Source organism: Carassius carassius, chromosome 2 (genome assembly GCF_963082965.1).
Source record: "Carassius carassius chromosome 2, fCarCar2.1, whole genome shotgun sequence".
Taxonomy (NCBI): Eukaryota; Metazoa; Chordata; class Actinopteri; order Cypriniformes; family Cyprinidae; genus Carassius; species Carassius carassius.
In genome coordinates, this window is record NC_081756.1 from 203,216 (window position 1) to 219,296 (window position 16,081).

The 16,081-nt window shown below is 40.4% G+C and overlaps 1 protein-coding gene across 7 annotated transcripts in view; it reads left to right on the forward strand.

The window, feature by feature from the left end:
• Positions 1-317: 317 nt before the first annotated feature.
• nrxn2b (neurexin 2b) overlaps positions 318-16,081 on the forward strand; it is a 458,944-nt gene continuing 443,180 nt past the window's right edge. For 4 of the 7 annotated variants that reach the window (XM_059505724.1, XM_059505733.1, XM_059505741.1 and 1 more), the window contains exon 1: positions 319-562. The gene's annotated coding sequence lies outside the window, so the exon portion shown is untranslated. Of the gene's footprint in view, positions 563-16,081 lie in introns of all 7 variants that reach the window. The other 3 variants (XM_059505743.1, XM_059505742.1, XM_059505739.1) reach the window with 1 other exon arrangement.

Here is a 16,081-nt window from a genome sequence, read left to right on the forward strand (position 1 = left end):
ATATATATATATATATATATGTAATTTATTATAATTGTCATGTATTAGTAAATGTTGAAATTATTATTTTATTTTTTCTATACTTTACTACGTATTATGTATTAAATCTTTGTGCTGTATTTTCTGTTGGCAGTTTGATATGCAGTTTTCATATGCTACACTTTGCCCACCCAATTTTATGTAGGCCCACCTGCTTAAACATTTCTGGCCTCTCCCTTGGGCGGAACATGCCGGAGAATCTCGACACGTCTAGAATCTCCTCTCAGTGAGGGGTGTTTCTCGCTTCTTTCTGGAGAAGAACGCCAATCCACACGGTTTGTACTGCGCGTCGCGTTGCTCTGACTGCAGATCTGCTCCGCCCGAGGCGCGGGGCGTGTCTCTGTGGGCGGGTTCGCGCGCGCTGCTGATGTGAGGACGCAGGTGACGCGGCGCTCAGCTCCCATCGGAAGACGCGCAGCATCAAGACGCGTTGCGCTCTGACGGATTCTGGACATTACTCCGTGAAAAGCGAAGGAATTTGTGAGGAGGGAGAAACGGAGACGCAGGGGATAGCATTGCGAAGGTAAAGAGCTGATTGATCCTCTCTGTGTGTTCGTTCTTGGGTGTCTTTGATCAGCATCATGACAATGTCCAATTTTACACCCATGAGCTGCTCAAGAGCGGACGTGTGTGTATATATATATGTGTGTGTGTGTGAGAGAGAGAGCGAGAGGGATGGAGGAGGTGATATCTTGTTTCGGACCATGCCAGGTTTGATCTCTTAAAGTCCACAGTGTGCTTCGGGGTCTGAAAACATGATGCTGGTTAAAGGAGAAAATCGGAGGATGCGCGTGAAGGGAAGTGAGTGTGATTGACGAGTGTTCGCTGAAGAGACTCTAGTAATCAGAGCATCGATCACTCGTGGGTCTACGCACACATTTGACATATTCTATTTCAGCAGCTGCCGTAGTGTCGAAACCTCTTTAAACACACTGTTTCCATCCACGATCTCTCGACTGTTCCGTCTGTCACACACACGAGAGAGAGAGAGGTTTTGAATTTCAACACACCTTTTATTACAGTTTTCAACATTACACACAACTCATTTTAAGTTGTTTCGTTCTCTCTTGCCTGTGTTATGTTCATTTAAATATACTGAAATCAAAGGACGGGCGCGTTCTGTCTGATTTCACATTGAGTTCACGAGTTCATGTGCAGTGAGGATGATTTTAGCGCGCGCAGATCCTCCGCTGGGGTGCGATAGACAACCTCTCTGAACAACCCGCAGAGCCCCCCCCCCCCCCCCCCACACACACACATAGAGAGAGAGAGAAAGAGAATGTCTTGATGCACAGAGAGGTGGATGATGACGCTGTGCAAGGTTTCGTTTCTTTCATATAGCTGGTGTGTGTGTAGGCTTGAATTTATTTGCTCTGTGCACTTCAGAAACCCCCTTGTGATCATTTTCTGGTTATTATAACCGAGTGCTTTCTCCTCTTTCTCAGCTTGTACATCTGGGCCCAAATGTCTGAAAATGTCCTTGCAATTATAGGAAAACCATGGCACAAAAATGCTTCACAGTCACTGTGAAATTTAAATTTAATTGTGTTTGCACACTGATACTCTTGCTTCGTGGATTCCCTTGACATGTTATTAGTATGCAAATGATATATTGACTGTGTGATTGATCAGCAGGTTATTGATCACTATGTTAAGAGCTGCAGTGTGTGTGTGTGTGTGTGTGTGTGTGTGTGTGTGTGTGTGTGTGTCACTGCTTCTGTAAGCGTGTGAGTGTCCCCCAGTTTTCTGAGGTTTAGCAGCACCTAACCCATCTGAGGAAACACACTTCAGATTTACTCACAAATACAAATATTTCTAGGCTTATGATGATGCTTCTAATAGGCTACCATAAAATTTCAGCATTTTTTTTTTTTTTTTGTCGTTAATCATCTCTGAGATTTTTCTTTCACTGCTCTTGAACACTGATGTTTATAAGTCACTGCTTTAGAACTGTGTGTGTGAAAACAAGTAAATGAAACTTGAAATAATGTTTGCACACACATTATGGTGATGTAATTGGATTATCACTTGTAAAAGTAAAAATGGCTGCAGTGAGGTAGAAGAGATTTGCAACCTTTCAGATCAGCGTACCTCTCTTTCCAAACCAAATGCTGGTGTTAAAGGCATTTTCCTTATGTTTAGTTTTCGTCCTTCTGTGTGGTGTGCTGCAGCTTAATCTGGCAGACGTCTGCAGGAGTCTGAATGTATACATTGCAATAAAAGTCTATTCTTCACTGTGCAGATATCTGCAGGATCTTTGCATTTGTCGAGTCAAATTTACTGAATCGCTTTTCAAACATTGTTTCAAAACAGAAAAATCATGTTTTAATGATTAAAATATCTTTATTCACTATAGTATGATTAGACATGGGTAATAATATGGTTTAAATTATGTAACCATATAAGTGATGTTGCTGTATAAAGAGATTTGCTGTGTAGTATAGTGTATATATATATCACTCTACATGAATCTTCGGCATGACATTTCTCAACCTTTAACTTTTAGTTTAGTTCCTGTCAGCTCTTTAAAGTGGGAGATCATCTTAAAAAGCTCTTTTTGTCTTTGAACACTGATCCAGAGCTCAGTTGAAGGAGCCGTGATGCTCCAGATGTGACCTCCTCACCTGCCTTGACAGCGGCTCGACCCCGACACCCAGAGATCGCTGCCTTCTGTTAGCAGCGCCGCTAATCTGACTATAATCCCTCTCCTCTAACCAGCCACCCTGAGATCCTCGGCATTTCTTTCTCTCGACGCCCCGGGTAAAGAGATCATAAAAAGAGGTAACAAGAGCATAGCTATCAGAAGTGTCTCTAAAACGAGCTGAACGCTAAGGTGAGCAGATCCTCCTCCGTTCACATCATCCAGTTCTTCACTGACGCTGATTAGTGGTACATGATGAGACTTCAGACACATCTGATGAGACGGTCTAGTGAAGGAGGTGTAATGACTTTCCTTGCCATGAAAATCAACAGAAGAAAATGTCTCTCTTTTCCATGCAATGTCAATTGAAGCCTACAGTTTTGTCATCTTCTGATGTGAAATCTCACGAACACATGGTGAGTTTGGGCCGGTGTTGAGATTCAGTTGGGTTTGTGTGACTACAGAGCCATATGTTAAGATCCTTTTAAGATGCTTTTGCATGAAAAGTTCAGTGTCCATTTTTTTGCCATAATTGCTTGGAATCAGAAGAAAGAAAATCAAAGAGGTTTTGCATGAAGTGAGGCTGAGTAAAAAATGACAGAATGTTTAAGGGAATATCTGAGACAAATATATTATGGTTCTACTAGGTTTTTAAGGTCACAGTTTAGCAATTTTTGCTCAATATTTGAGAGAAACAAAACCTTTGAATGACGTAGTGAAGAACCACAATTTTAATAATGCTAGCCAGAGAACTCAAAGGGTTTAATTTAAATAATCGTGCCACGGGGGCTAGGGTTGAAATAACAGCAGCTTGATCTCTCTGAACGGCTCTGATCTCGTTTCCTCAGTTTCTTTCACTTAAGAGGAATTTCACATGCCAACTGCACCTAGAGTTGAAAGAGAATTCTTTCCATTTCATTTAAGGAGAATCTTAAAAATCAATCCATGGTGACTGAATGAAATGATGCAGAAATTTCTCCATGTTCATAGTGAAGTGATTAAGATCTCATAGACATCAGAGCATTACTGAATGATTAAATCTGAACTGAACACACAGGGTTAAAGCGTTACATCAGCATTACCCCTGAAGAGCTGAATGAGATTTGTCTTTTATTTTTTGTTCTGTTGGCAGATGGTTCCTCTGGGTTTATGGTGAGATGTTGAAAGTTGCTGCTTTAAGTAAAACTGAACCTCATTTTGGAGACAGTCACTGAGCTTACATTGAGCAAAACTCTTGTGATTTGCGCACTAAAGAGGTTGTAAAATGCATTTTAAGATCTTTACATTATGTTTCTAGAGGCTAGCTTGTGAACTAAGCAAAGTTATTTGCATCAGACTACTTCAAATATTTGTAAAAATGATCATTTTGCATCCTCCTTTTCACTCCATGCAAATGCTACATTTCATGGCATCTCCCCTTTCAAATCTTTATCACTGTTTTCCCTCACAGCACGTGTGGTGTGTGTTTGATGCTCGAAATAGAGCCGTATGTATTTGAGCCTGCGGCAGAAGAGCATGAATATCTGAAAATATCTGAAAATCTTGATTTAGTTCTAAAATTATTATTATTATAACTTTAGGCCTGCTATAATTAATTGATATTTAGAAGAAAAAAAGATGGCAGCATGCTGAGATTAAGAGAAGAGTCTGATAACATTCTTGTTCATTTGCTCCAGCACATCGTTAAAATAAACTGCAGTTTTTGGAGGTTTGTCCGTTTATAGGGACAACATTGGGCAGTTTTACTCTGCAGCATCACTCTTGTTAAGAGTTTTATGCACGTGTAAAGGGATGAATATTTAAACCTGGAGAGTAACTTTGTGGTATGAAACTTGAGGTATGTTTTGATTGTAGAGTAACCTGAAATATATGTAAATATTTGTGGGTTGTGGGTTCGAGTCTTGGGCCTGCAATACCACGACTGATGTGCCCTTGAGCAAGGCTTCGGACCCCCAACAGCTCCTCGGGCGCCGCAGCATAAATGATGCCCACTGCTGTGTGTGTGTGTGTGTGTGTGTGTGTGTGTGTTCACTGCTGTGTGTGTGTGCACTTTGGATGGGTTAAATGCAGAGCACCAATTCTGAGTATGGGTCACCATACTTTGCTGCATGTCACTTCACTTGAATCAGGGGTAGGCAAGTTCGGTCCTAGAGAGCCGCAGACCTGCAAAGTTCAGCTTCAACCTTAATCAAACACACCTGCACAAGTTTATCAATCCACTAGGATTACTACGGTACAGGCAGGTGAGGGTTTTTTTTTTCAAGGTTGGAGCTGAACTGTGCAGGACTGCGGCTCTCTTGGACCGAACTTGCCTGCCCCTGATTTGAATTAATGTTTAGTCATTTTGCAGACGCTTTTATCCAAAGTGACTTACAATTGGGTTTTACTACAATTTTTTATATAATCCCTGTCCAAACACCCAGTAATGCACTCAACATACAGTGCTACAAAATACTTTGTGCATAAAAGCCTTTGACATAAGATGAGTAGATCTAAACCGAACACTGCATTCTGTGCTTTTCACAATTAATTATGCTGATCATAGACATAATGTTTTTTTTCTACGTATTTTGTGCAGCCCTAGTTTAAGTAGATGTATTGATTTAGTGGTGTGGTCATCCAAAGCAGGTCATGAATGTAACCTTTAAAAAATAAAAAACAAGAAGCAATAAACCAGAGGAGTGAGCCGCAGCACAAGTAGAGCGGCAGTCAGGAGAATGTGCAGAAAGACTAGTTTGTTTGTGTGCTGCTGCTGATTCAGCACTACTCTTCAGTTCTCGTGTGTAATTGTGAGTTCAGTTTCCACTCTTATCTGAACCGCTCCCAGTTTATCTCTCTCTCTCTCTCTCTCTCTGTCACACACACACACACACACACACACACACACAGGCTGGACACTGCTGCAATTGTAAAGGATGCCTATTTCTGTGGCACAATAGAAACTGTTGATCCTGTCTGGGCTGTCCTGATCTCTGCTCGACTGATGGGTTCAGTTTGTTCCTTCATTATTTCTCTGTGACGTTGACACCACTGACCCTCTCTCATTCTTTTTTTCTTTTCAAATGTACGTTATTGGCATGTCAGACATTATTACCAAATATGGAGCCATCAATACATCAGGCCACTAGTAAAATAGTCTCTCTTCCTTTTATAAAGAAGTTTTGTTCTCATCTAACTTTCTGAAGGGCAAATCATTTCAATGTTGGGATCTAATGTTTTCCTGATGTCCTCAAAGTTTGGGACAGCAGGTATTTATATAAAGTTATCAAGGAGTAGACACACTTGGCAGTGGTCAGTTGCGGTCAGTATTTTTCAGCAGTTTTTTAGACCCATTTGTAATTCTTTCTGTGGTTGTGCAGTTTACTGGGTCATCTTTGCATGGTAGTATTTTCTTTCCTTTTTAGACAGATAGTGTTTTGACTGTGATCTGATGCTTTGAAAGAGAACAGATGTAAATCTGTGATCATGCAGTCGACTGTTGAGCAACCATGAAACTGTTCATAAATTCACAAGTAAATAAAAATAGGTCCGCCTTCATCTGTAACTCCTCAGGGTTACTCCTCAACATTTACATTGTTTTGCTGAAATCTCTGTCCAAATATGTAGTCATTCTCATTGTGTGTGGTGGAATCAGGTGGCGATCCTGTTTGCATGGCCATAGCCAGCTATGGGGTTGGGAACTCTGTAAATTGTTCATGTTCAAAAATACAATTTGCCATTTAAAACTCTCCATATGCATGTCTGCATGTATAATTCAGTTTAGACAGTTTGCTAGAAGGTTTAGTGTCCATGGTGTGGAAATGATGGCAAACTACACATTGCTGTGAGACACTGGTGGAGTGAACAAGGCTTGAGAGAGTTGTGAAAAAGAGCATGGATGCAGCCTCCATTGTATTTCCAGTTCCAACTATTATAAGTTCACTTCCAAATTAAAATTTCCTGATAATTTAATTTACTCACCCCCATGCAGTGTTGGGTAAATTACTTTAAAAAAGTAATTAATTACTATTACTAATTACATCATCAATATTGTATTTAAATTACATTACTAATTACTCTGTCTGAAGAGCAACTTAATTACTCAATAAGTAACTTATTTATTAAAATCACTAATTAGGCTACATCTTAAAATCCCTATAAACCTTAATAGAATTTAAACCCTTAACTCTTTCAATTTGATTAAAACATAGAATAGTTTAGCCTTTTAACTGTAATACTTAAACATTTTTATAAAAAATGTAACCTTTTTTGGTGAACAAATAGAAATACTCTGAATAACAACATATCTGAATAACAAAACCGCTTAAGAAAAGTTAAACAATACATTTCAGTTTGGCAAGATGTTCAAGAAAAGCCCAACTAAAAAAAATCTGTAAAGGTTTATGTAAAAATAACAGGTTAACTAATGTAAGTAAGAATAAATTACATAAACAATCTTCTTTGCCGTGTCAGATCATGCTGTTCTTCTGAAATAAATTCCTCATACCAGGACCAGGAAAAAAATTTTGTATCTAGATGAGGGTGCTTGCACGCAGGTGACCGCATATAATGAGCTCAGATATGAGAAAGACTGTACCTCATTTTAGTTTCATATGGATTACATAATCAGAGAATATTCATTTTCGATTTAAATTAGTTTATTTAAAAGTAGACGCAAGCTTTCTATAGACCTATTTCTCATGTCTCTGCGTCAAATATTCGCTGAGTTTGTGACATGTAAAAAGTTAAAGTGCCCCCGGTTTGTTTTGTTTATTTTACAAAAGCACAATGTTTTGTTGTTATTGTCAGTATACACAAATAAAAGTAGGCCCTTTTTAGATTGAATTCATTTTAGTCTTATCTGTATCTGAGTATTTAAGGTTTCTCTGTGAATCAGGAAAATCTGAACGCGCTGATGCGCAGAGGGTTAAAGACTCTGCATTCAATTTTATCTTCAGATGGTAAATTTAGGTTTCAAATTCAATATTGATTTTAGAACTGTTGATGTTATTTACTGTATGTAACGGAAGTACTAAGTAATTGTGATTTAAATTACCTAAAAATGAGCAGTAATCCATGGCTAATTACCTGAGCATTGTGACTGATGTGAAATTCAGTAAAACACAGATGATGTACAGACACAGCGAGCACAGTCTGACAGAGACGGGCCGGCGCAGACAAACCTGGCTCTCGCGTGACGAGAGACTCTGCTCCCATTGCATTCTGGGAGAGATCGAAACAGAGCTACACTTCATCACACAATGCCCCAAATACCAAAACATTAGAGATCACGATTACCCCAAAATTAATCTAATATTTCCCCAATTTAACATTTGTAGCCCAACCAAATAACGGTTTCATTCTCTGCGAAAAGATAAATGTGCAAACGTTGCTTCAAAATTCATAGCATCATGCCATCACCTGAGGGACAAGCACAATCCATGAACAAACAGCCAATATACACACTCTCACAGGCCAGAACTGAAATACTGTTACACATGTACATCACTTTCCAATTCTGAGTCCAGTAGATAATACAGGAAAATCTTTATTATTATTATTATTATTTTCTTCCTATATGTATCTGTGTGTATATATTAAATTTGTATATTAGTTATATATTACATATTAGTTATAATACATGTTCTAATGTAAATGTTTAGATGTTAAACCATTAACCAAACCGTTAAACCATATATTATTTGTTGTCTTAATGCTTTGACAATACAAAATGTAATTTTGTAACAAAACGTGCGTGTGTGTGTTTGAGTAAGAGTGTGTGTGTATGTGTGTGTGATTCCAGTCTTTGTTCTTGTTGTGGTTCTTAACTTTCCTTTGCTCAGCATGCTTTTCGTTTCTTCCCTCATTCATTCCGGTTTCTTCCATTTCATCTCTGCTGCTGTAATTCATTTCTCATTCATACTTTTGATTTGGCAGCTGATTCTCAGTGTTTCTCTTTTTCGTTGTTGAAGTAGTACACACACTTTAACTGTACCTGAAGAGACGGAGAGGGAGACGGATGAGTCTGTAGCTCTAATAGGTTATAGCTTAAGAAGTAAATTTGATACTCTCTCAGTCTTGTTAAATTATATAAATGAATGTTTCACTTCATGTGCTGAAAGAGGAACAGCACCAGTCTGTGATACACTCCACCTAGACACCACTAGAGTTCGTGTGTGTGTGTGTGTGTGTGCAAACCCGTATGAAAATCAAGGACATTTGTTTGCATGTCTGTGCTGCAGCTGTTGCCGTCTTTGAAGTGTTGAAGAGTCTCAGAGACCAAAATGTCTGTCTCTCTCTCTCACTTCATCAGATCAGGTGCTTTTATGGAAAGGTCAAACTGCTCCATCAAGCTGTTGGATGCTGGATTATTGGTCTGCTGTTATTTCCTAAACCATCCGCTGTTCTAGACCTTGCCCACTTTGTTCTAGTTACCTGTTGTTTCTGTGTGTGTTTTCATTGAAAGCGAGAAAATGCTGTATTTTGAGGGTAAACGTGAGTTTTTAAAGGTTCCAGTTAAATTCGAATCAAATATATTTGTATAGTAGAGCTCTAATTGGGCCTTAAAAGTTAGGTCCGACAGGACCCGAGCCCGACAGGTTTCGGCCCAAGCCCGACAAGTACATTTTGATTGACAACTTTTTAAAAGCCCAAACCCATTTACAACCCGACATTATTCAAATGTGCGCACGCACACAGCTCTTTTGCCTTGTCATTTATACATGTTTTAACATTTTTTTTCATGACTAACATAGACTATAGGCCACTTGGAAGTTGAAACAAAGAAAGAAAGTAACATCTCAGCACTCTTAATAGGCGAAGAAGTATTTCTTAACAAATTAAATTAAGATAAATTCTAAATTAAGATGGGTATTTGGCAATAACAAAATTAAGATTAAGGCTCCGCCGGATTTGCTTCGCCACTAGCAGCTGAAATCTAATAAAAGAATAATGCCAACATTAGCCTATATACTCTGTCTACATTATGCATTTAAGACTCAATAAAAATTTAGTTATCATTTGAAAAACCTTTACTCACAGAGATTAGGCTAAACCTACATGTACAGTTCTCTCTCCACCCTCAATACCCTCAATACCATGACTTAGGTGCCCTTGAGAAAGGCACCGAACCCCAAACTGCTCCCCGGGCGCTGCAGCATAAATGGCTGCCCACTGCTCCGGGTGTGTGCTCACAGTGTGTGTGTGTGTTCACTGCTCTGTGTGTGTGCATTTCGGATGGGTTAAATGCAGAGCACAAATTCTGAGTATGGGTCACCATACTTGGCTGAATGTCACTTCACTTTACATGTGTTTGTGGAGGAAAATGATTGAATTCACTGTAGATATCTTCAGCGCGTTCCTGCGCTCACTGATGATGCGTCATTATTCACTCATTAGTCTCATTATAAATATGGTGAAAACTTTTCCACTCCTCAGACTTTGCTTTAGTTGCTGGTGCAACCAAAATGTAATCGCCAGAGGCAAGCCTCCATTTCACCTACTCGGCATACATTTTCGCATCTTTCTCATGCTAATCGAAGTCAAAGTCACCTTTATTTATATAGCGCTTTAAACAAAATACATTGCGTCAAAGCAACTGAACAACATTCATTAGGAAAAAAGTGTCAATAATGCAAAATGATAGTTAAAGGCAGTTCATCATTTAATTCAGTTATGTCATCTCTGTTCAGTTAAATAGTGTCTGTGCATTTATTTGCAATCAAGTCAACGATATCGCTGTAGATGAAGTGACCCCAACTAAGCAAGCCAGAGGCGACAGCGGCAAGGAACCGAAACTCCATCGGTGACAGAATGGAGAAAAAAACCTTGGGAGAAACCAGGCTCAGTTGGGGGGCCAGTTCTCCTCTGACCAGACGAAACCAGTAGTTCAATTCCAGGCTGCAGCAAAGTCAGATTGTGCAGAAGAATCATCTGTTTCCTGTGGTCTTGTCCTGGTGCTCCTCTGAGACAAGGTCTTTACAGGGGATCTGTATCTGGGGCTCTAGTTGTCCTGGTCTCCGCTGTCTTTCAGGGATGTAGAGGTCCTTTCTAGGTGCTGATCCAGCATCTGGTCTGGATACGTACTGGATCCGGGTGACTGCAGTGACCCTCTGATCTGGACACAGACTGGATCTGGTGGCCACGGTGACCTCGGAACAAGAGAGAAACAGACAAATATTAGCGTAGATGCCATTCTTCTAATGATGTAGCAAGTACATCGGGTGTCAGCCTAAAAATCCTTTAACGGATTTGGATATTAAAAGCATATTAGTAAATTATGTGTATGCCAGGTTAAAGAGATGGGTCTTTAATCTAGATTTAAACTGCAAGAGTGCAAAACTGCAAACACATCACATGACCGCTCATTTACCTCGCAAACCGTCCCAAGCCTGTGTAAAATGGCATAAATTAAGCCCGAACCTTACTGAACCCTTTGGGTCCCATCGGGTCTCGTCGGGTTCAGGCAAAGATCTTCAGCTCTATTGTATAGTGCTTTTTACAATACACATTGTTTCAAAGCAGCTTTACAGAAAATGCATATGTCTACATTACACCTTAGAGTGATTTGTTATCAGAAGTGAATGTATCCAAGTAATGTTCATTTCACAAATGAACAGTTTGAGGTAAAAAATCATACAGTTAGTTTCAGTGTTTCAGATGGTAATGCAGCTAATTTTCAGCACCACAGACAGCTCTAATGTGTGTTCAGAGTCTTTGATAGCCATTTGCTCTCATCTGTGTCTCTGTTTAAATCAAATGTGCTTTATTGGCCAGACTAAGCAAATAGTACGTTGCTTAGTTGTACATTTTATGTAATTACACAACTTAAGCTTGAACAGAGGAGATCAAATAATACAATAAAAGATCTACGAAATCTATGAGTGCCATGTCTGTTTTTATCGCACGATTCGAAACATTCCCTTTTTTGTAAAGTGAAGTGACATTCAGCCAAGTATGGTGACCCATACTCAGAATTCGTGCTCTGCATTTAACCCATCCGAAGTGCACACAAACAGAGCAGTGAACACACACACACACACACACACACACACACACACACTGTGAACACACACAGTTTTTGTTCAAGAAATGACAGTGGCTGTAGCATTTCTATCATAAAGAAGTAGCCAAGTAATAAAAATTAAGCTGAAATTTTAATGAAATGTTTAGTCAATATTAAACAAGGTTTTGATTATGCTGTAAAATGTAAAAGACATCGTCAGGTCATGTGTGCCCTCTGCAAGCATTTCATATAATGCATAATGTACATACAATATGATTATATTGTTTTACTACATTATGTATTTTAACTTTTTTTTTTATATATATATTTTATTTGAACCAATTATTATTGCTTTATTTAAAGTCATTTAATCCTATCTATCTATCTATCTATCTATCTATCTATCTATCTATCTATCTATCTATCTATCTACAGTTGCAATCAAAATTACTCAACCCCTCAGAGACTGTAGTACTTTACAAATACAAGCTTTTCTGAAGATCCAGGATAACATTAAAATTGCATCTATAACAGTTCACTGGAATATTAAAAGTGATATTGTCAAGTCACCTTTATTTATATAGCACTTTAAACAAAAAGGATTGCGTCAAAGCAACTGAACAACATTCATTAGGAAAACAGTGTGTCAATAATGCAAAATGATAGTTAAAGGCAGTTCATCATTGAATTCAGTGATGTCATCTCTGTTCAGTTTAACGTGACTCGATGGCGCCGCACATGGCTGCTTCAGTTTTGTTCGTTTTTCCTGTTTTTTGTTTAACAAACACGATCAGTTTCACCAGCGATGAACTGCTGAACATTCGGCAGAACACACCACAAGATATTTTTCTGGATTTCAATTATACAGACGTTTTAATGAACATTGTTATCGGAGGAGCAGCGGCGCTGATCAAGCGCTTCAGAACGCGCAGACGGGGAAAGCGAGCGGGAGCGCTCGTCAGACTCAGGAAGCGCGGATTTCGAACGCCGTTGCCTAGCATACATCTGGCAAAAAAAGACGCTATACCGGACAGCGCACTCCATCTTCCGGGCTTTCAGCTGTTTAGTGCGGATTAGTAGCGAAGCAGAATCAACGGGGAAATCGCACGGCGGCGGGACATGCTTTTACAACAATGAACGGTGGTGTACAGATGTAACTGTGTTAAAGAAGATGTGCTGTCCTGATCTATAAATGCAGTTTGTCAACTGCAAGCCATTCTATTTGCCGCGGGAGTTTCACTCGTTCATTCTGGTGAGTTTTTACATCCCTCTACAAGCGCATGTGAGCTCAGCTTTACAGAAACTCGCTGATCAGATCACAGAGACAGAACAACAACACCCGGACTCTGTTTTAATCATTCTTGGGGAATTTAATAAAGCCAATCTCTCCCGTGAACTGCCAAAATACAGACAGCATGTTACATGTCCCACCAGAGACAGTAATATATTGGATCACTGTTACACCACAATAAAGGATGCATATCACTCTGTTCCACAAGCAGATTTGGGTCTGGTTCATCTTATACCGACCTACAGGCAGAAACTAAAACCTGCTAAACCTGTAGTAAAGACTGTGAAGAGATGGACCAGCGGAACAGAGCAGAATTTACAAGCTTGTTTTGACCTCACTGATTGGAGTGGTTTTGAAGCTGCTACCACCAATCTGGACGAATTCACAGAGACGGTAACATCCTATATTAGTTTCTGTGAGGATATATGCATTCCTACCAGGACTTATTTAACATTCAACAATGATAAGCCATGGTTTACAGTAAAACTCAGACATCTTCATCAGGCCAAAGAGGATGCCTACAGAAATGGGGACAGGGTCTTGTACAATCAGGCCAGGAACACACTGAACAAAGAGATTAGAGCGGCTAAAAAGGCCTACACTAAAAAGTTGGACGACCAGTTTACTTCCAACGACTCAACTTAAGTTTGGAGAGGACTGAGAGCCATCACTAACTACAAGACACTCGTTCATTCTGGTGAGTTTTTACATCCCTCTACAAGCGCATGTGAGCTCAGCTTTACAGAAACTCGCTGATCAGATCACAGAGACAGAACAACAACACCCGGACTCTGTTTTAATCATTCTTGGGGAATTTAATAAAGCCAATCTCTCCCGTGAACTGCCAAAATACAGACAGCATGTTACATGTCCCACCAGAGACAGTAATATATTGGATCACTGTTACACCACAATAAAGGATGCATATCACTCTGTTCCACAAGCAGATTTGGGTCTGGTTCATCTTATACCGACCTACAGGCAGAAACTAAAACCTGCTAAACCTGTAGTAAAGACTGTGAAGAGATGGACCAGCGGAACAGAGCAGAATTTACAAGCTTGTTTTGACCTCACTGATTGGAGTGGTTTTGAAGCTGCTACCACCAATCTGGACGAATTCACAGAGACGGTAACATCCTATATTAGTTTCTGTGAGGATATATGCATTCCTACCAGGACTTATTTAACATTCAACAATGATAAGCCATGGTTTACAGTAAAACTCAGACATCTTCATCAGGCCAAAGAGGATGCCTACAGAAATGGGGACAGGGTCTTGTACAATCAGGCCAGGAACACACTGAACAAAGAGATTAGAGCGGCTAAAAAGGCCTACACTAAAAAGTTGGACGACCAGTTTACTTCCAACGACTCAACTTAAGTTTGGAGAGGACTGAGAGCCATCACTAACTACAAGACACCATCCCCTTGCACTGAGGCTAATCAACGACTTGCTAACGAACTGAATGTGTTTTATTGTAGATTTGAAACCCCCAACACCCACTCTGACCATCTCCCTACACAACCATTAACACCTCCTGCAATCCCCCTCTCCATACCTCCTGCTCTTCAAATCTGTGAAGATGATGTGCGCCAGGTCTTCAAGAAGAACAAAAGAAGAAAAGCACCAGGCCCAGATGGCGTTACACCAGCCTGCCTGAAAATCTGTGCTGACCAGCTGGCCCCCATCTTTTCACAGATCTTCAACAGATCTCTGGAGTTGTGTGAAGTGCCTTCCTGTTTCAAACGCTCCACCATAATCCCCATTCCAAAGAAACCCAAGATAACAGGACTTAACGATTACATACCTGTGGCTCTAACGTCTGTCGTCATGAAGTCGTTTGGAAAAACTGGTTCTGGCTTATCTGAAGGACATCACTGGACCCTTACTGGACCCCCTTCAGTTTACTTACCGGGCAAACAGGTCCGTGGATGATGCAATCAACATGGGATTGCACTTCATCCTGCAACATCTGGACAAAACAGGGACTTATGAGAGGATCCTGTTTGTGGACTTTAGTTTGGCTTTCAACACCATCATCCCAACAACCCTCCAGACCAAACTGGCCCAGCTCTCTGTTCCTAGCTCTATCTGTCAGTGGATCACCAGCTTTCTGACAGATAGGGAACAGTTAGTGAGACTGGGGAAATTCATGTCAAACAGCTGCTCCACCAACACTGGTGCCCCTCAGGGATGTGTTCTCTCCCCTCTGCTCTTCTCCCTGTACACCAAAGACTGCACCTCTAAAGACCCCTCTGTCAAGCTCCTGAAGTTTGCAGACAACACTACAGTCATCGACCTCATCCAGGACAGTGATGAGTCTGCTTACAGACAAGAGGTTGAACAGCTGGCTGTCTGGTGCAGTCTTAACAACCTGGAGCTGAACACGCTCAAAACAGTGGAGATGATAGTGGACTTCAGGAGAAACCCCCTTGCTCTCCCCCCACTCACTATCATGAACAGCACTGTGACTGCAGTGGAGTCATTCAGGTTCCTGGGAACCACTATCTCTCAGGACCTGAAATGGGACATTCACATTGACTCCATTGTGGAAAAAGGCCCAACAGAGGTTGTACTTCCTTCCCCAGCTGAGGAAGTTTAACCTGCCACAGGAGCTGCTGAAACAGTTCTACTCAGCCATCATTGAGTCTGTACTGTGTACTTCAATAACTGTCTGGTTTGGTTCAGCAACAAAATCAGACATCAGAAGACTACAGAGAACTGTTCGGACTGCTGAAAGGATTATTGGTGCTCCCCTGCCCACCCTTCAAGAACTCTATACATCCAGAGTGAGGAAAAGGGCTCAGAAAATCACTCTGGATCCCTCACATCCAAGTTACCCCATCTTTGAACTTTTGCCATCTGGCCGGCACCCCAGAGCCGCAAATACCAGAACAGTCAGCCACAAGAACAGTTTCTTCCCCCAGGCAATCTACCTCATGAACAGTTAAATGTTCCCCACTTATGCTTATGCAATAAAAATGTGCAATATCCTTATATTTATTTGTTACCCCTCCATCCTAGTACATCCCTGCATCTTACTCAATCCTATTCCATTATCATTTATAGCACAATTGTTTATACACTTATTTATTAGCCTAACTCTGTGTACTGGAAGCTTATGTC